The sequence below is a fragment of the Argiope bruennichi genome, chromosome 2, assembly GCF_947563725.1.
Source record: "Argiope bruennichi chromosome 2, qqArgBrue1.1, whole genome shotgun sequence".
NCBI lineage: Eukaryota > Metazoa > Arthropoda > Arachnida > Araneae > Araneidae > Argiope > Argiope bruennichi.
This window is the reverse complement of record NC_079152.1, coordinates 71,656,100-71,671,448: the sequence shown is the minus strand read 5'-3', so window position 1 is coordinate 71,671,448 and position 15,349 is coordinate 71,656,100. Positions and strand designations below refer to the sequence as shown.

Sequence of the window (15,349 nt, the reverse complement as noted above, 5' to 3'; positions counted from 1 at the left end):
GAGACAGATTTTTCCGTATTTTGTGAATAAATGTTGGATATTTGGGTAATCTAATGTTTTAGTCTATCTAAAACATTTGAACATCTAGTCTATCTAAAACATTTAGTTTGAAGGGAGTCTTAGCTCATTTACAAAAGTCTACCGTCGAAATAATAAAATACTTCCTTTTTTATGTAATTTTTCTTGTTGTTGAACAAAGAATCCCTGTCGAGTAAAATTATCAGGCTGTAACAAATATATTTGCTTAACCTTTTTCTTCTAATTACTGATTTTAAAAAAAGTGCCAAATAAAAGCGCTGTTGGGATTTAAAGCAGCGAAATTAATCTCGGTTCTTCTTCGTTTACAGCTAAAGATAAAGGTAGATAACAGAAAATGCAAGTATATTTATCTCTCAATGCTGCTGCTGTGTCAGGATGGCCGAGCGGTCTAAGGCGCTGCGTTCAGGTCGCAGTCCACTTCTGTGGGCGTGGGTTCGAATCCCACTTCTGACAAAAGGTGTTTTTGTTTCACCGTAAGTATTTTTAGAGATTAGATTAACATTTAGTACTTTAAGCTTAATATTTGAAACAATCGATAAAATCGTCTTCTGATGTGTTTAGTATAATCAAGACAATTTAAATGTCATTAATATCACAAGAGAAACATCACTGCATATTTCGTTCATGTTTAACCCTTATCTGTCTTGTGATGTCCTTTTTTCTCCAGTGTGATGCGAAATTGATAACAGAGGAGGAAGTATAAAAGAAAGCTAGGAGAAAAGAATTCTTTGAATTGCTCTATTTGGTCGATCAGTTTCTCAACATTTAAAGTAAATTATGATAATCAGAAGCGAAATTATTGTAAAACTTTTATTAAATAACTGGATGTGATATTTTCAAATGAACTCATTAAATATTTTTAAGCCGATTGTTGTATTACATAAAAAAAGCAATTTCCTCAGCACCAGGCAAAAGACTTCAAAACATTTAATTTCTATATTTTTAATTTCTATATATATAACATTTAATTTAATAATAAACATTTTTCTAAAATATTTTTGGATGTTTCAGTGTGTACAGCATCCGGTCCATTAGTGACTTTGTATAACCATAAATCAATTACCTTTGTTTTTTCTTCTTAAACAGATGTAATGGGATACTATATAATCTACATTTTACAAATACTACATTTTACGAATTCTCACATGCTTTATATCATTTTGCTGATAGGATATTTAATGGGATTATACTTTAGTTCTTACGTCCGATCACACACTAAATCCTTGAGGATAATAAACACTCTCTTACCTATCCAGGTAACACTAAGTGCAACGAATACTTTTCTCTCCTATTAGAACTTTTCCACTACACTTCTTAGATTTTCGTTATAAATACCAGAGCTCCAGAAATCCGATCTTAAATTTCTCGATCGATGGTTAAAGCATATCAATTCTCCAAATTCTTTACTTTCATGGTTATCTGTGGGGAATGACTATTTTCTGCAAACTGTTGTACATTACAAGATCATCGAGAGCCGAACAAGCGATAAAATAAAGGAAAGGAGCAATTTTTGCGTTTTATATGATAAGATTTCTTGGAAATTTAGCACAATGGTACAATCGTCAACGAGATTAATGGGACATTTCTGTAACTTTGTATTTATCATGGCATCTCCATAAAACTGAGGTGGATGGAAATTACTCATGAAAATAAATTTACTTAGATCTCAAAAATTTTAACTCATGATAAAAATAATTATTAATAATCAACTTTAACTGAGTAAATTAACGTAGTAATTTGCCCGATCCAAAGAGTCAAATTAAAAAAAGAAAAAGTTCTTTCGAAACAAATGCATCATCTGACAACTGAAAGATAGGGCTCGTCAGTGTGAATACGAGTTGAAAAGCAGATATCAAGAAGAGTTGAATGATAACTGGAAATCTGTCATCATATTGCCCGTAGCAAACTCGTCCGGAATGATTATCTCTTCATAACTTTGTTACTTTTGTTAAACATACCAGTATTTTACTTTATGAGAATTCTTATCCATGTGCATTTAGTGATATTCATCCATGCATAAAAGAAGGGGTAAAGTGTCAGCCAGAGGTATTCTCCGTGAAAAACACGTTGCAATTGCGTCAGAAGACAAATAGTAAATTGCCTACAATGTTTCAATTCAATGATTAGAAAACAAAGTTGTTTATATATTACGTACTTACACGATATAGTAATTTGTCATTACTTGAACATATCAAACAAAACAACTACTTCATTGATTTAGTTTGCTCTTGATTTCATTGAATATAAGAAGAAATATAAATAAGCTTACATTTCGGAAATATAAGTAAACTTTGTATAAACAGTCGTTAACTTTCGTATGAATTTTGTGATACAGGATGAAAATGCTAGTATCTTCATTCGTCAAGAAATGATCACAAAAGTTAATATAAAGAAGATTTTCAAAGAATGAATTGAATGCCAAAATTAATAACTCTGCTCTGGGAAGGTTAGTTAAAACAAAAGCTAAAACTAAGATATGGTCTCAAAATTTTTCAATTGGCATAAATCTGCTTATCAAACTATAGAAACATTTTCAATCACTTTCTACTTAAATAAACATCATGTATTATCATCACTACACTAATTTTAATAAAAGTAACTAAGAGGGTTACATCCATTTGTATGCGGTGCTTTCTGCAAAGTAGCCATTGATACATGATCAAGTAAGAAGGTCCACGGCATGCTAATCTACTCTAAAGGAACCCTATCTTTTCCTTTCCGACCCCACTTAATTCTGTTTGATTTTTTTTCTCTCATTTCCTCCCCAGTTGATTGCAGTATTTAAAGCCCAGTCCTAAAATGTTAGCTGGATTTAACACTTATAGCATCTTTTAACAGATTATTCCTTGTTTTCAGTATCCTGCTCATCTTTGTTCGTATAGAAATTAAAATAAGCCATAGCATAAAGAGCTTCCTTTGCATTTTTATCTTTTCGTCAATCTACCGGTGGCAGTGATTCAGAATACCCTCGCTTCACTAATAGGATTTTAAGACGAAATGCAATTCACTTTTGTCAAAGCGAACTTTTTCCCCTTCTAAAACTCATCTCTTAAATTGAATGTTTGAATTCACTGCAGATTTCACTTAGTTTTGTACCGCTGAATTAGCGTTTTATATTTTCAAGATGTACTAGTTTTTCCACTCGTAGTCTTTTGCTTGCTTATTTGTTTGTTTGCTTATTTGTTTATTTGCTTGCTTGTTTATTTGTTTGTTTGCTTATTTGTTTGCTTGTTTATTTGTTTAGTTGATTGATTGATTTGTTCTGTTTGTTTTGTTTTGTTTTTTATACTGTATTTGTTGTACCTTATTTGTTATACTGTATTTGTTTGGCACGTATATTTACGTGTAATCCATTTTATATTTCCATCATTTTTTTACTATTTTGCTTCTTTAATTAATTATTTTCTTTCGCGCCTTTCTTATTTTTTGTTTTTCTTTATTGTTTTCCTTTTGGCTTTTATATTATTTTGGGTGTTGTTGTTTTTTCAATTATCCTCAGATTTTTTTATTTTCCTTAAAAGCTTTTTTTTTCTTGTTTTTTTCTTTTGTTATAATTAATTTTTGTGCATATCCTTTTCTTTTTACTTAATAGAGAATTAAAAACTAAACAGACAAGCTGATTCCTGAGCCAAATCATAATTTACTATCGTAATTTAAGTGAAACGAAACCTCTGTTCATTAAAAAGTTGAAGATCTAATTGCGATTCTTTTTGTAAGCATTATTTTCTCTTTTAGCTAATTCTTTTTTCTTCTGTTCTTTTTTTTTTTTTTCTTTCGCTTTTTGTAGCTTCTGTTTTTATTCCATGGTTGTTTTTGTCATGCGTATTTGTGAATTTTGTATCTTCAAAGTTCTTTTGTTATTCGAAATTTTGTCAAATTGTAAAACACATAAAATGCTTCATAAACCTGCTTCTAATGAATTTTCCTTAAATTTTTACATTATGTAATTGAATTTTGACGCTGATAAGCTGGTGAGAACCAAGAAAAATCATTACCTTCAGGAGGTAAGATTTATCTTTTACTTGTTTTCTTTATCTTGTAATAAGCATGTTTACGACATTGCTTAAATAACTAACAATCCATAAATAAACAATGTGCAAAAACACCTATATAATTTCTCTGAATCTATATAATAAAATATAAAATATACATTGTATTTAGAGAGCGCTAATGCTGCTACAAACTAAAGCACAAATAACCCTATACATGCAGGGGCACTCAGTGTTATTATAATATGTTAACAAACACAAGCGCTGAAAAAATGTTCCACCGTTAATTTCCATTACATACTACTATTTTTTTTAAACTTCCGCATAAAACGATAGAGCAATTTCTCCAGATTTTGATCATAAAATGTGTTTTATATCAAAATATATATTTCAGAAATTCAGTAAAAACTAAGCATCTTATGCCACAAAAAATGATTCCCACTGCCATAAAAATGTTTTTTTATTTGGCTATACTAAACAAAGAAAGAGCTGAAACTTATTCTTGGAAGAGAGACAGTTCCCATTAAAGTACTACAAACTAAGACAAAAGAAAGCATAGCATTTGTTTTAAGGAATTTAGTAAAAATGCAGAATATATATCTTAGAATGAACAGAGATATTGGAATTTCCTTGATAGCTGATGGATCAGAGCCCATTTTGAACATAAAGATTAATGTAGGAAACTATACCTTTTCGACGACTGTGGAATAAAATGAAAAGAAATACAGCAAAAATATCATCAAAAGACAGGCTTTTACATGCAATTCGCATGTTCAATAAAAATGTACTGAAATCTTTGCCACATAACCGAGAGAATAAACTAGGTAAATAGGAGGGGAGGGGGTAGCCTTAAAAACCTTTATTCCATTCCATTTATCGATATGGTAGCACACATAAAGGAAGCACGCATGAATAAGTTATTCACCCCAAAAATAATCTTACGGTTGTGATATCGCTCGGCAAATAAATAAAATTGAATACTATGGCTTTTTTTTTAGATTTTGTATTGACCTATTTTTTTCCAACAAGAACATTTGCCCAAAAACAATAAAAGAATACTTTTGTTGTCATATAGCACAGGGAATAACTGCTGCAATCGCCTAAAGGTTGACTCTAACAATCGAAAGAATTAAATATTGAATTCATAGAAACGCGATGTTAGGTGTAGATATCTTCACGATACACCAACATTTTGAGATTTTTACGGAAAACATTGGTTGGGTTTAGTGTCGTCAGAACGCTGGAGGCTGGTTATGCTAGGATAAATAATTTAGAATGCAGAGAAATTATACCGGTATAGGATAACAATCTTTTTACCAAGGAGGAAAGAGAACAGTTCCACATGGTGTAAGAAATTCTGCCTTCTATTCAAGAATGGTGTTTTGTGAAAATGTAATTACTGTATGATTACAATATCTTCGTATTTTTCAAAATTGTTTAGTTTTTATTGTTGGTGGTGAGCACGAATGATTGGAAATTTGTTAATTATTTTTTTCCTGTAAAAAAAGCTTTTGCTGAAGAGAAGGAAATAATAGAAGTGAAATTAGACTGCATTCATTCTTATGTTTTGATAAGAATATGGAATGGCATTTTAAAGTAGGTTTTTTTTACATACAATAGTTTTTATTCGATTAGTTTGAAAAATTTTAGATAAATTTATTTTTATTATTCCCGTTTTTAGATAATATATAATGCAAAATTCAAAAAATTAACCAAAAATGTGAAAGTAATTTTCCAAGCATTCAAATTAACATTCATTTTAGTTTCATAAGTGAATTACAAAAATAATGATGATTTCATTATCAAGATTATATTAATTGAATTTTTTTAAAAATTATTAACTTTAAAAACATACTCTACACTTTATATTAAATTCAAATGTAATTTTCTTCTAGTATTTTCATATCTTACCAAATGACAATCCTCAAGGATATTTTAAAGTTTTAGAAGACTGGTTAACAACTAAAAAACTCTGAGTTGTTAAGTGAAAATTTCATCACAAGCAAACCCCTATAGAAAATTCTGCTTCAAACATAGCCGATTCCTTTCCGCTGTAATTAATAAGTTTCTTGTATATAGAATTATATGGCTCAAAAACAAATTCAGAGCCTTAATTTGTTAACATCCAACACTTTCCTTTCCAAAACATAAATTACTCTCAAAGTTAAAAAGCGCCACTAAATATATAAGATAAGGAGTTCCAAATCCTAGTTCACTAGAAATATAAATAAGCTGTTTTCTCACTGTTAAAGCTGTTCTAGCTTTCAATAAACCAGAAAAAAAGAATTTTTTTTCAATATTTCTAGAGATGGAACTTAGGTGATCGATGTTTACAATCCAATGTCTTTTTGTCCATTACTGTCACTTGAGCCATGATGGATAGACTCTGAATTTAGTAATGTTTATCAGTTGACAACCCAAATCCAAAGAAATGTTTGCAAAATCCTACAACTCACCTGTTTTAAGAAACAACTGATCGCGAAATATTTCTCTTGCGAAAAATAACAGGTTGAAGAGGGGAGAAAAAATACTGACTGTCGTTTTAGAGAGGAGAATTAGAGAAACATTTAACTTATTGATAACTGTTTTAGATATATATTTTATTTCCTCACTAAAATGAATGCAGTGGTTTTGGTTATAAATATAGGAACTTTCTTCTTTGTCTGTTATCTAAATTTTGGCATCTCACATTTTATCTTTTATAAATTTACTAGGTTCTTAAAAGTAACTGAACAATGTAGAAAATCATAAAATGTTTAGGATGGAGTCCTATGAAGTATCAGTAAATACTAATTGCTATCACTAATTATGAATTTGAAACACTTAATTGGGATATGGATGGATAAATATTTAATGGATTGATGAATTTTTCGTATTTGTACTCTGTGTCTGAATAAATAACCAAAAATTGAGAGTTTTCCAAAATAAAAGTTATATATAAATGTTCTGTATATTTCATAATATTTTTAAGAAAAGATTAGAAACAATTGTAAAAAAAATGCCGTAATGAAAATTACTACTATGTATTAATTAAAATATTCTAAAATTTAAATGGAATGGCACTGAACTTTTTTTTTCCGATTCTAAATCTGTGGCATTTATAATGGAATAATAATTTTTACATTGCTTATGATATATTTAAAAGTGGTTTAGCATTTTTAAGCCAACAGCCTTCAAGTCAAGGAATATGGAAGTGAATTTTATTCCTTGAATCGGGTGATTCGCAAGTTCATCTGGTTAATAGGCAATTTAACAACTTGGATACTATTTTACGAGAATTTATTCCAAAATTCTTGCCTTGAGAATGTTATCTTCTTTCATATCTCTACGGAATTTACATCAAATATCAGTCATTTAATATAAAAGAGGTGGAAAATTTTGTATTAAATTTGTAACTGGATAAGGTTAAAAGACAGATTTTTTCGTCTTTTTGTACTTTAGTTTGTGAATGTACTCAAAATATGTTTGATCATTTCTGAATAGATGAAATATTAGATTATACAAGGGGATTCAAATAAAAGTATCCCTTTTTCGGACGCCCTAGCGAGAGAACCAATCTACGTAACACCTTCATATTTGAACGAGATACATTTCAGGCAATGGGAAATTGATTGATGCAATAAAAAAGTTAGTTCAAAAACGGGCCGATAGGTTAAATGTGACGCTGCAATCGGCTTAAGGTGAGGAATACAACATGACATCAGCAATAAAGGACAGAATAAGAGATATCTGTACAAAACACCATTATTGCATTATTAACGCACAAATTTCGCTAGCTAGATAAAAATTCGAATATACGACATTGCGAGCAGCACAGGAGAACAAAATTTACTTAATAGATGAACAAAGGGTCGTTCGTAACAGATAAAAAGCTAGGCGTACAAGTTCAATGCCATTTGTGAATGCAATGGCATTTGTTGAACCTGGTGAGGATTCATAGTGGACCAGATAGGCAGTTTTGGGTGTTCACTGTTCCGCACATGTGAAAGTGAATCTCATCTGTCCATAGGATGTTCCACAGTTAATTCTGTCCCACCTTCATCATTGCCAAGAAAGTAAAAGCGAACGTTTCACACTCAACGTTATAGGCTGGTTTTAACTCTTGCAAGCGATGGATCTTATGCGGATAGGCTTCGGATGCTATCCGTTTGCACCTTCAAACTGTAATGTATGGCAGCTCCAATTGCCTTGATATGGCACAAACACTAAATGTCCCTGCTCTGTTCACATTGGCTTGCTCAACGATATATGTTGCTTCGTCTTCAATGACCTGAGGTATCCGTGTTTTACGACCACAGCTTGCTTTAACAGAAAAAGGGTCTGTTACTTCAGTTACCTCTTTCGAGGTTACCTACCTGAGCTTGACCATTCGCCGCAGAGCGCAAGGTATTATTGGACTCATACACAAAGACTTCTGCCCTCGGTATATGCGAAGCGCTTTGGTATGAGTGAGAATAGAACCTGGGACCTTGTGGTTCGCTGTCGAATGACATGACCATGAAACAAAAGCAATTGATCGGGTAGTGTAGTTGTTATCTGGCTTATAAGCTTTCACCACAGACTCTCCCTCCAGTGAGTCGGAGGTGAGACGAACGATATAGCTGTTGAGTGGTGATGTTTTAGCTGTTGATTCTAATGCGCCTGTACCCATTTGAGTAGCGTCAAGCGTTATGGCGAGCGTGTGTGCGTGAGTGGTTGCTGATGCTGTTGCTACGTCAAGTGAGTCTGGCGACTTTGGTTTTGTTGTGGGTAGATGGCGCCACAACTGCTGTACGAAGGTTGAAAGATCATCGTTCGAGGTCACCAATGTGGCGAATTATGATGCGCGAGGATAGAACCTTGTGGTTCGCAGTCCAGTAACATGACCATGATACAAAAGCAATTGCTCGAGTAGCGTAGTTGTTAACTGGCTTATAAGCTTTCACCAAAGTAACGTTATTGCTGTTTTAGTAAAATAATTTCAGTAGCAGCGCATGCTCCGGCAAACAAAGAACTATTGTCGAGGCCTAAGAATGTTCGGAACCTGTACGCTCAGATTTTTATGTGTTATTAAAGACCTTTTATTCGACTATTATGCAAATTTTGTTTTCCATTGCAGTTCGCAATGTCATATTTTCTAATTTTTATCTAGCTAGCGAAATGTGTGCGTTAGTAGTGCAATGGTGGAGTTTATTGCAGATACCTCTTATTTTGTCCTTTACTGCTGATATGTTTCATATTCCTTACCTTAAACCGATCGCAGCGTCACATTTAATCTAGCAGCCCTTTTTTAACTATTTTTATTATTGTTATTATTGCATTAATCAATTTCCCATGGCCTGGAATGTATATCCTCGAAATATTAAGGCATTACGCCAACTGGTTCTCTCACCAGGGCGTCCCAAACATGGATACCCTATTTTGAATCACCCTGTATATCTTCGATATCTAAAGGAACTCCTCACTTTTTCCTTTGTTTCCCAAAGAAATTTATTACCTCTGACTTTAACCGCTGTTTGAAGAGTATCCAAAAATATCGAACTGTAATAAAATTGTGCATGCTCTACAGATAGCAATTGTCTTGTTCACTTTAAATATTCAAAAATTTGTTGTATATGAAGCATCCTACTTCTCCTATCTATCTTACTGTGAAAAATTTGCCATGCTGATATCATGCAACTATGTTGCTGTACTATTGTGAATTTGTATTATATTGAACCTGCGATGTACACTTTATCTGGTATATTTCACTGAATTTTTCAAGAAGACCTGCTTTTATATTTCGAAAATAACTTGTTTTCTGTTTGTTTCACCAACCATTTAAGCTAAAAAACTATTTTGTGGGACATCATATTTACTGTTCCAAAATCACTAAAAACTAAAGGTGGTTTTTTTTTTTTTTTTTTTTTTTTTTTTTTTTTTTTTACCTATGAGGGAAAATTCATCTTTAAATTTATGTAAATTTACGTATCGATTTCTTTTTTTTTTTTCATTTTGAGTATTTAAAGAAAGCCTTCATGTTCAAGAAAAAAAATTCTTCAAATTTTACATAATTTTTCTATTTATTTATTTGTATAATAATGAATTCTTATTAAAGAAAAGTATATCTGTAAATTCTGAGAATTGGATAGGATTGATTTTAGTACACAAACCAAATAAATCGTCTGCTTTTTTCAAATTTTGCATAATTTTTCTATTTATTTATTTGTATAATAATGAATTCTTATTAAAGAAAAGTATATCTGTAAATCCTGAGAATTGGATAGGATTGATTTTAGTACACAAACCAAATAAATCGTCTGCTTTTTTTCAAATTTTGCATAATTTTTCTATTTAGTTATTTGTATAATAATGAATTCTTATTAAAGAAAAGTATATCTGTAAATCCTGAGAATTGGATAGGATTGATTTTAGTACACAAACCAGATAAATCGTTTCCTTTTTTTAATGAAAATTAAATAATAATTGGGAAACTAAAATAGTCATGATACATTCATTTCCTAATTATGTTAATCAAAAAGTTTCTAAAAAGCTTTGTTCCTTTTGTAATTAGAGAAACCTCATTATAAACAGAATTTCGTTTTCTCGAGTTACTGCTCATCGTAGCATTCCTTAAACATTAAACCAAATTTACCCCAGGAAATATTATCGAATCAAATTGCTCATGAAGACAATTAATTTTATCTTGAACAAAAAGGCTCATTTGAGGATTCCAAACAATTTTAACAAGGAGGAACATTTTATTCCTCCTTCATTCTTTCAAACACAATCGTTTGCCCTTTCTAAATGACTTAAGGAAATGAACAATGACTGTTCTATGAAAAATTCGGTATGGAAACGTTTCATGAATTCGAATTAAAGCGCAGGTATTCCTTTAATTTTCCACAAATGAAAATAAAGCAGTTTTCAGGGGATGGGGAATAATGCTTTAAGAAATTTTTACTTAAGTGTCAAATTTCGAAACTGATAATTTATTAAAGAGAAAAATAAAAAGTAGCATTTATAAACATATGCCATTTAGCAAATGTAATTTTTTTAAAGAATTATCGAAAAATTAAAAATATGCCTTAATTAACTTTCTTTTCATTCTGAAATAGATTAAATTTTGACGAAAATATAGAAGCTGGGTTTGGAGAACTGGTGTCTCGAAGTACATCTTTTGAGACATATTTTGCGGGTGTGATAGGGAAGGTATCAATATTATGATTAAATAACAAAGAAATATTTTTCGGGTTTTCTGAATAGATCTTTATCGTTTTAGTCATTATCTATAATTTATTCTTTATATGTATCATTATTTAATTTGAAAGATTCTTAGTCTTTTAATTAAAATTTACCATCAAATTATAAAATACTTTCATTTTTTTCCCTGCAGTTTCTGTGTCGGGGAAAGAATTCCTTTCAAGTAATATTGTCAGGTTGTAATAAATATAGTACTTTAATCTTTTTATTTAAATTAATTATTTTAAATAAAGTACAAGATAAAAGAACTGCTATGAATTAAAATAGCGAAATCACTCTCGATTCGTCTCCTTTTACGAGAAAAGATAAGGGAAGAAAATGTAATTATCTACCCTTATCTTTACCCGTATGCGGAGGTAGATAACGGTTAGGTAATAAAGACTTACTTTCTCTCAGAGTAGATAGTGAGTAGGTATTGAAGATATATTTATCACTCTGCTTCGCAAGTGTGTCAGGATGGCCGAGCGGTCTAAGGCGCTGCGTTCAGGTCGCAGTCCACTTCTGTGGGCGTGGGTTCGAATCCCACTTCTGACAAACAATGTTTTTGATTCATTGTTAGTATTTTTAAAGCATGGACAAACGTTTAGTGCATTATGCCTTAACATTTCAAACAATCGGTGAATCAGTATTTTCTCTATTAAGTCTAAATGAATCAATTTAAAGACATTAATATCATAAGATAAGCGTCGCTGCATTTGTCGTCCGTGGATGGAATGTGGATGTGTTTCTTCGCAGCTAAATACATATTGGACAATATTTAAAAATCTGCACAGTATAAATGTTTTGCATTTGGAAACCAAATGGGGAGAAATATGTTGATTCAATAACTCTAAGATTTACTCTAAATTCTACCGAGACATAATTTCAAGTTGTTCATTTCTCAACGAGTTTCTTTATCACAGTGTAAGAACTACAGTATTTGCAGACAAGAATATATTTTTTTGCGAGTCGTGCCTGTTTGTTTCCGAACTTTCAGCACCCTAAGGAAATAAAAAGCGCTTTCTTCTAAAAAATATCTAACAGTATGGAAAGGAAGACAATAAGATATTCTAAAGAAACTGCGTTATTTTAATTTATGAATATTTTTATATGGATAGAAGCTTTTTTTTTTCCTTTCTATACTTAAAACTGATTTAAATGACATTAATTACTTATTATAACTTTAAGTGACATTTATAGCTTATTATCTAGACTTTTTGTAAACCGATTCTTTGGTATGTTCCCAAATATAAGTATCATATAAATTTATAACTAGTGAATCAGGTAGCCAATGCAGTGCATTGGTTAGTGATAGTTGATAGATTATTTGGTATTGAAATACAATAATTTGAGTTTCGACTCACTGTTAATTAATATATTCGCTACTATTTTTTAATATTTGAAACCATCTCAGTAGAAATAATATTGAATTTTCACAGCAAAATTTTTATCTAGATCAAATATTACAGCATAATTTTTATCAACATCAAATATTACAGCATAATTTCTATCAACACTGAATATGAAGATTTAGAGGACACTTTAAAAAATAAAAAAAGTAAAGGTTTAAAAAGAACATTAAATAATTCATTTTTATACTCTACTTCATGGTAAAGGTTTTTTTTTTTTAATTTTAATGTAATGCCTTTTCTTCGAAGTCGGATTCTACTTAACGTAAACCCGATTTCACTTGAGAACCATCATACAAGCAAGCCTAGTGTATATCAAATCCTTCAGGGTCATGTGCCATTCGGCTGCTGTGATGCAGAATTTTCCAGAAAAGGGACTGACTCAAATATCGTCCTCATCATCTAATCAAGGCTTAAAATTACAATACCTATCTTAAAACGGATATCGCGGAGTTTTCGAATTCCAATTTTTTTGTTTTCAAAACCAGATGTTAATATAACTGAAATTCCAGTCGCAAGCAGTTTATTCCATTGCAATTTTTAAGCACGAAAGATTCCAGTAAAATTTCGGTTTGTGATGCGTTTATTTAAATTTGTTGTTTTCATATTCCCAGTTTTCTTGCTGGGTATTTTTTTATATATATATCAGCCAATTCATTTGACTTGAAGGTTTGCAGGGTCCCTCTGACTTGGACCAGACGTACGTATTTCCAAATTTGATTTATGGGATATATGCAATGTAGAATTATTTCATATAAAATTTATTGCTTTAAAATATGGAAAATTACCCAAATATAACCAGTCATAATTATATATAAATTCAATTCTACTCAATTATTAATCGAAAAATAAAACTATCAGGAACATAAAAATTATCTCTAAGATTTCTTATCAATATATAATAATCTGAGATTTCTATATCGGCATTTTGGAACTTAGCATAGATATGTTGGCAACGGAATTTTGCATGAATTAAAAGTAATATTTTATTGAATAATAAAAAAATAAAGAAATAATTTAGATTTTAAAATGAAAAAATAATAAATTTTCTTTATTAAGAAAATGCTAAAGTGAAGTATTTATATAAAAAATTCTCTGAGATACTAACATACAGGTCTTCGATCAAATGTATATTATAAGCCTTAAATTAATATAGATATTGATATTGAAAATTCACAGGAATAAACATCCTTCTGAATATAAAAAGAGTATTTTTGCTCAAATATTATTCAAATATTATTAATATATCAAATAATATTCAAAGTAAATAAATAAAAATTATTTAATAAAAAAGTTAATAATAAAAATAAAATTCTATAATTACTTTAATACAAACGTGATAATATGTATCACAAATAAAACAAAAATGTTTTCCCATTTATCAAATTCCATATCCTGTTTATTTTCCTATCGCCTTCATAACGTTTTAAAGATATTTCAGTTTAAATAGGCTGTCTTTAGAAATTATTTTTTTAAGGTGAAGTAAAACCTACACTACATGAAAAAAATTGGATACAAGATTTTTTTAAATAAAAAAAGAACACTGAAATTTTTCCAGATTAATTTAAAGAATAACATTTTAAGGCCTATTTACAAATAGATGACTATATCTGAAACTAGAAACAGAAAATTACAAATCAATTACAATAAAAAAAAATCTTATATTTTGTGAAAAATGTAAAAGGACACTTTCATTTGCAAAAAAACAAATAAAAGTCTTACAAATTGAGAATTTTTCTACTATTCGCTTTGATCTCTTCAAAGATTCGATTTGGTATTTAATCATTTGGTATTTAATCTCTTTGGCAAACGTTTTCTTTTACATCATTCATAGTTTTGTGAACCTCATCCACATATTGAATGTTCTTGCCTTTTCCATAACCGCGATGAATAATCCTTGCCCGTATGTTCTCTACCAAGTTGGTGAAGTTTGGGGTTTTAGCATGCCGAGTAAAGAGCGAACTTTTTTTGCTGTAAACCAATTTTTAACACCATTAACTGTGTGGATTGATGCTCCTTCATACTGGAAAATCCAATCATTTTCTCTTAGCTCAACGCCACTGGAAAAGAGATATGAATTCAAAACTGTAAACCAATTTTTAACACCATTAACTGTGTAGATTGATGCTCCTTCATACTGGAAAATCCAATCATTTTCTCTTAGCTCAACGCCACTGGAAAAGAGATATGAATTCAAAACTTAAATATAGTTTGTGCGTTTCTGGCTGCTACTCAGGAACACTAGGTTTGTTCTTCCTTCGTACCCTACTGCCAAACCAATCATAAAACTCCTTCCTGCCATCTATAAATCGGGTAGGATAAGTCTTTTCCTTCTCACCCAGATAATGCCCATATTAATAATAGCCATATGGGCCATTTAAATTACATTTTTAATCATCAGAAAATATAATGCGATTCATTTTGATCTCCAGAAAGTGAGGATTTTATTTCACTGCAGTCAGTATAAAATGAACCTTTCAATCCATTTAGGTTGATGCTCCCTTTATCTGAATAAGAGTTTTTGAAGTTTTTTATGTAGTTGTAAACGATTCTTCTTGAAACGTATGTGATTCCAGCATTATTTTGAGTGTGGCAACACTTTCATCCGCTTACTTTTTGAAATATTTTTTTCTTTGATCGTTTTGCATCAATTCTTTAGGGCTACTGATCTTTTTTGGTCCTTTGATTACTAGGATATCTTATGAAGTTCGA

General features: G+C 30.6%; 2 non-coding genes across 2 annotated transcripts; both read left to right on the top strand.

Moving 5' to 3' along the window:
- The first annotated feature begins 408 nt into the window (after positions 1 to 408).
- On the top strand, positions 409 to 492 carry Trnal-cag (transfer RNA leucine (anticodon CAG)). The gene has a single exon. It is a non-coding gene; the product is annotated as a tRNA-Leu (tRNA).
- An 11,207-nt stretch (positions 493 to 11,699) lies between these two features.
- Positions 11,700 to 11,783, top strand: Trnal-cag (transfer RNA leucine (anticodon CAG)). The gene has a single exon. It is a non-coding gene; the product is annotated as a tRNA-Leu (tRNA).
- The last annotated feature ends 3,566 nt before the right edge of the window (positions 11,784 to 15,349 follow it).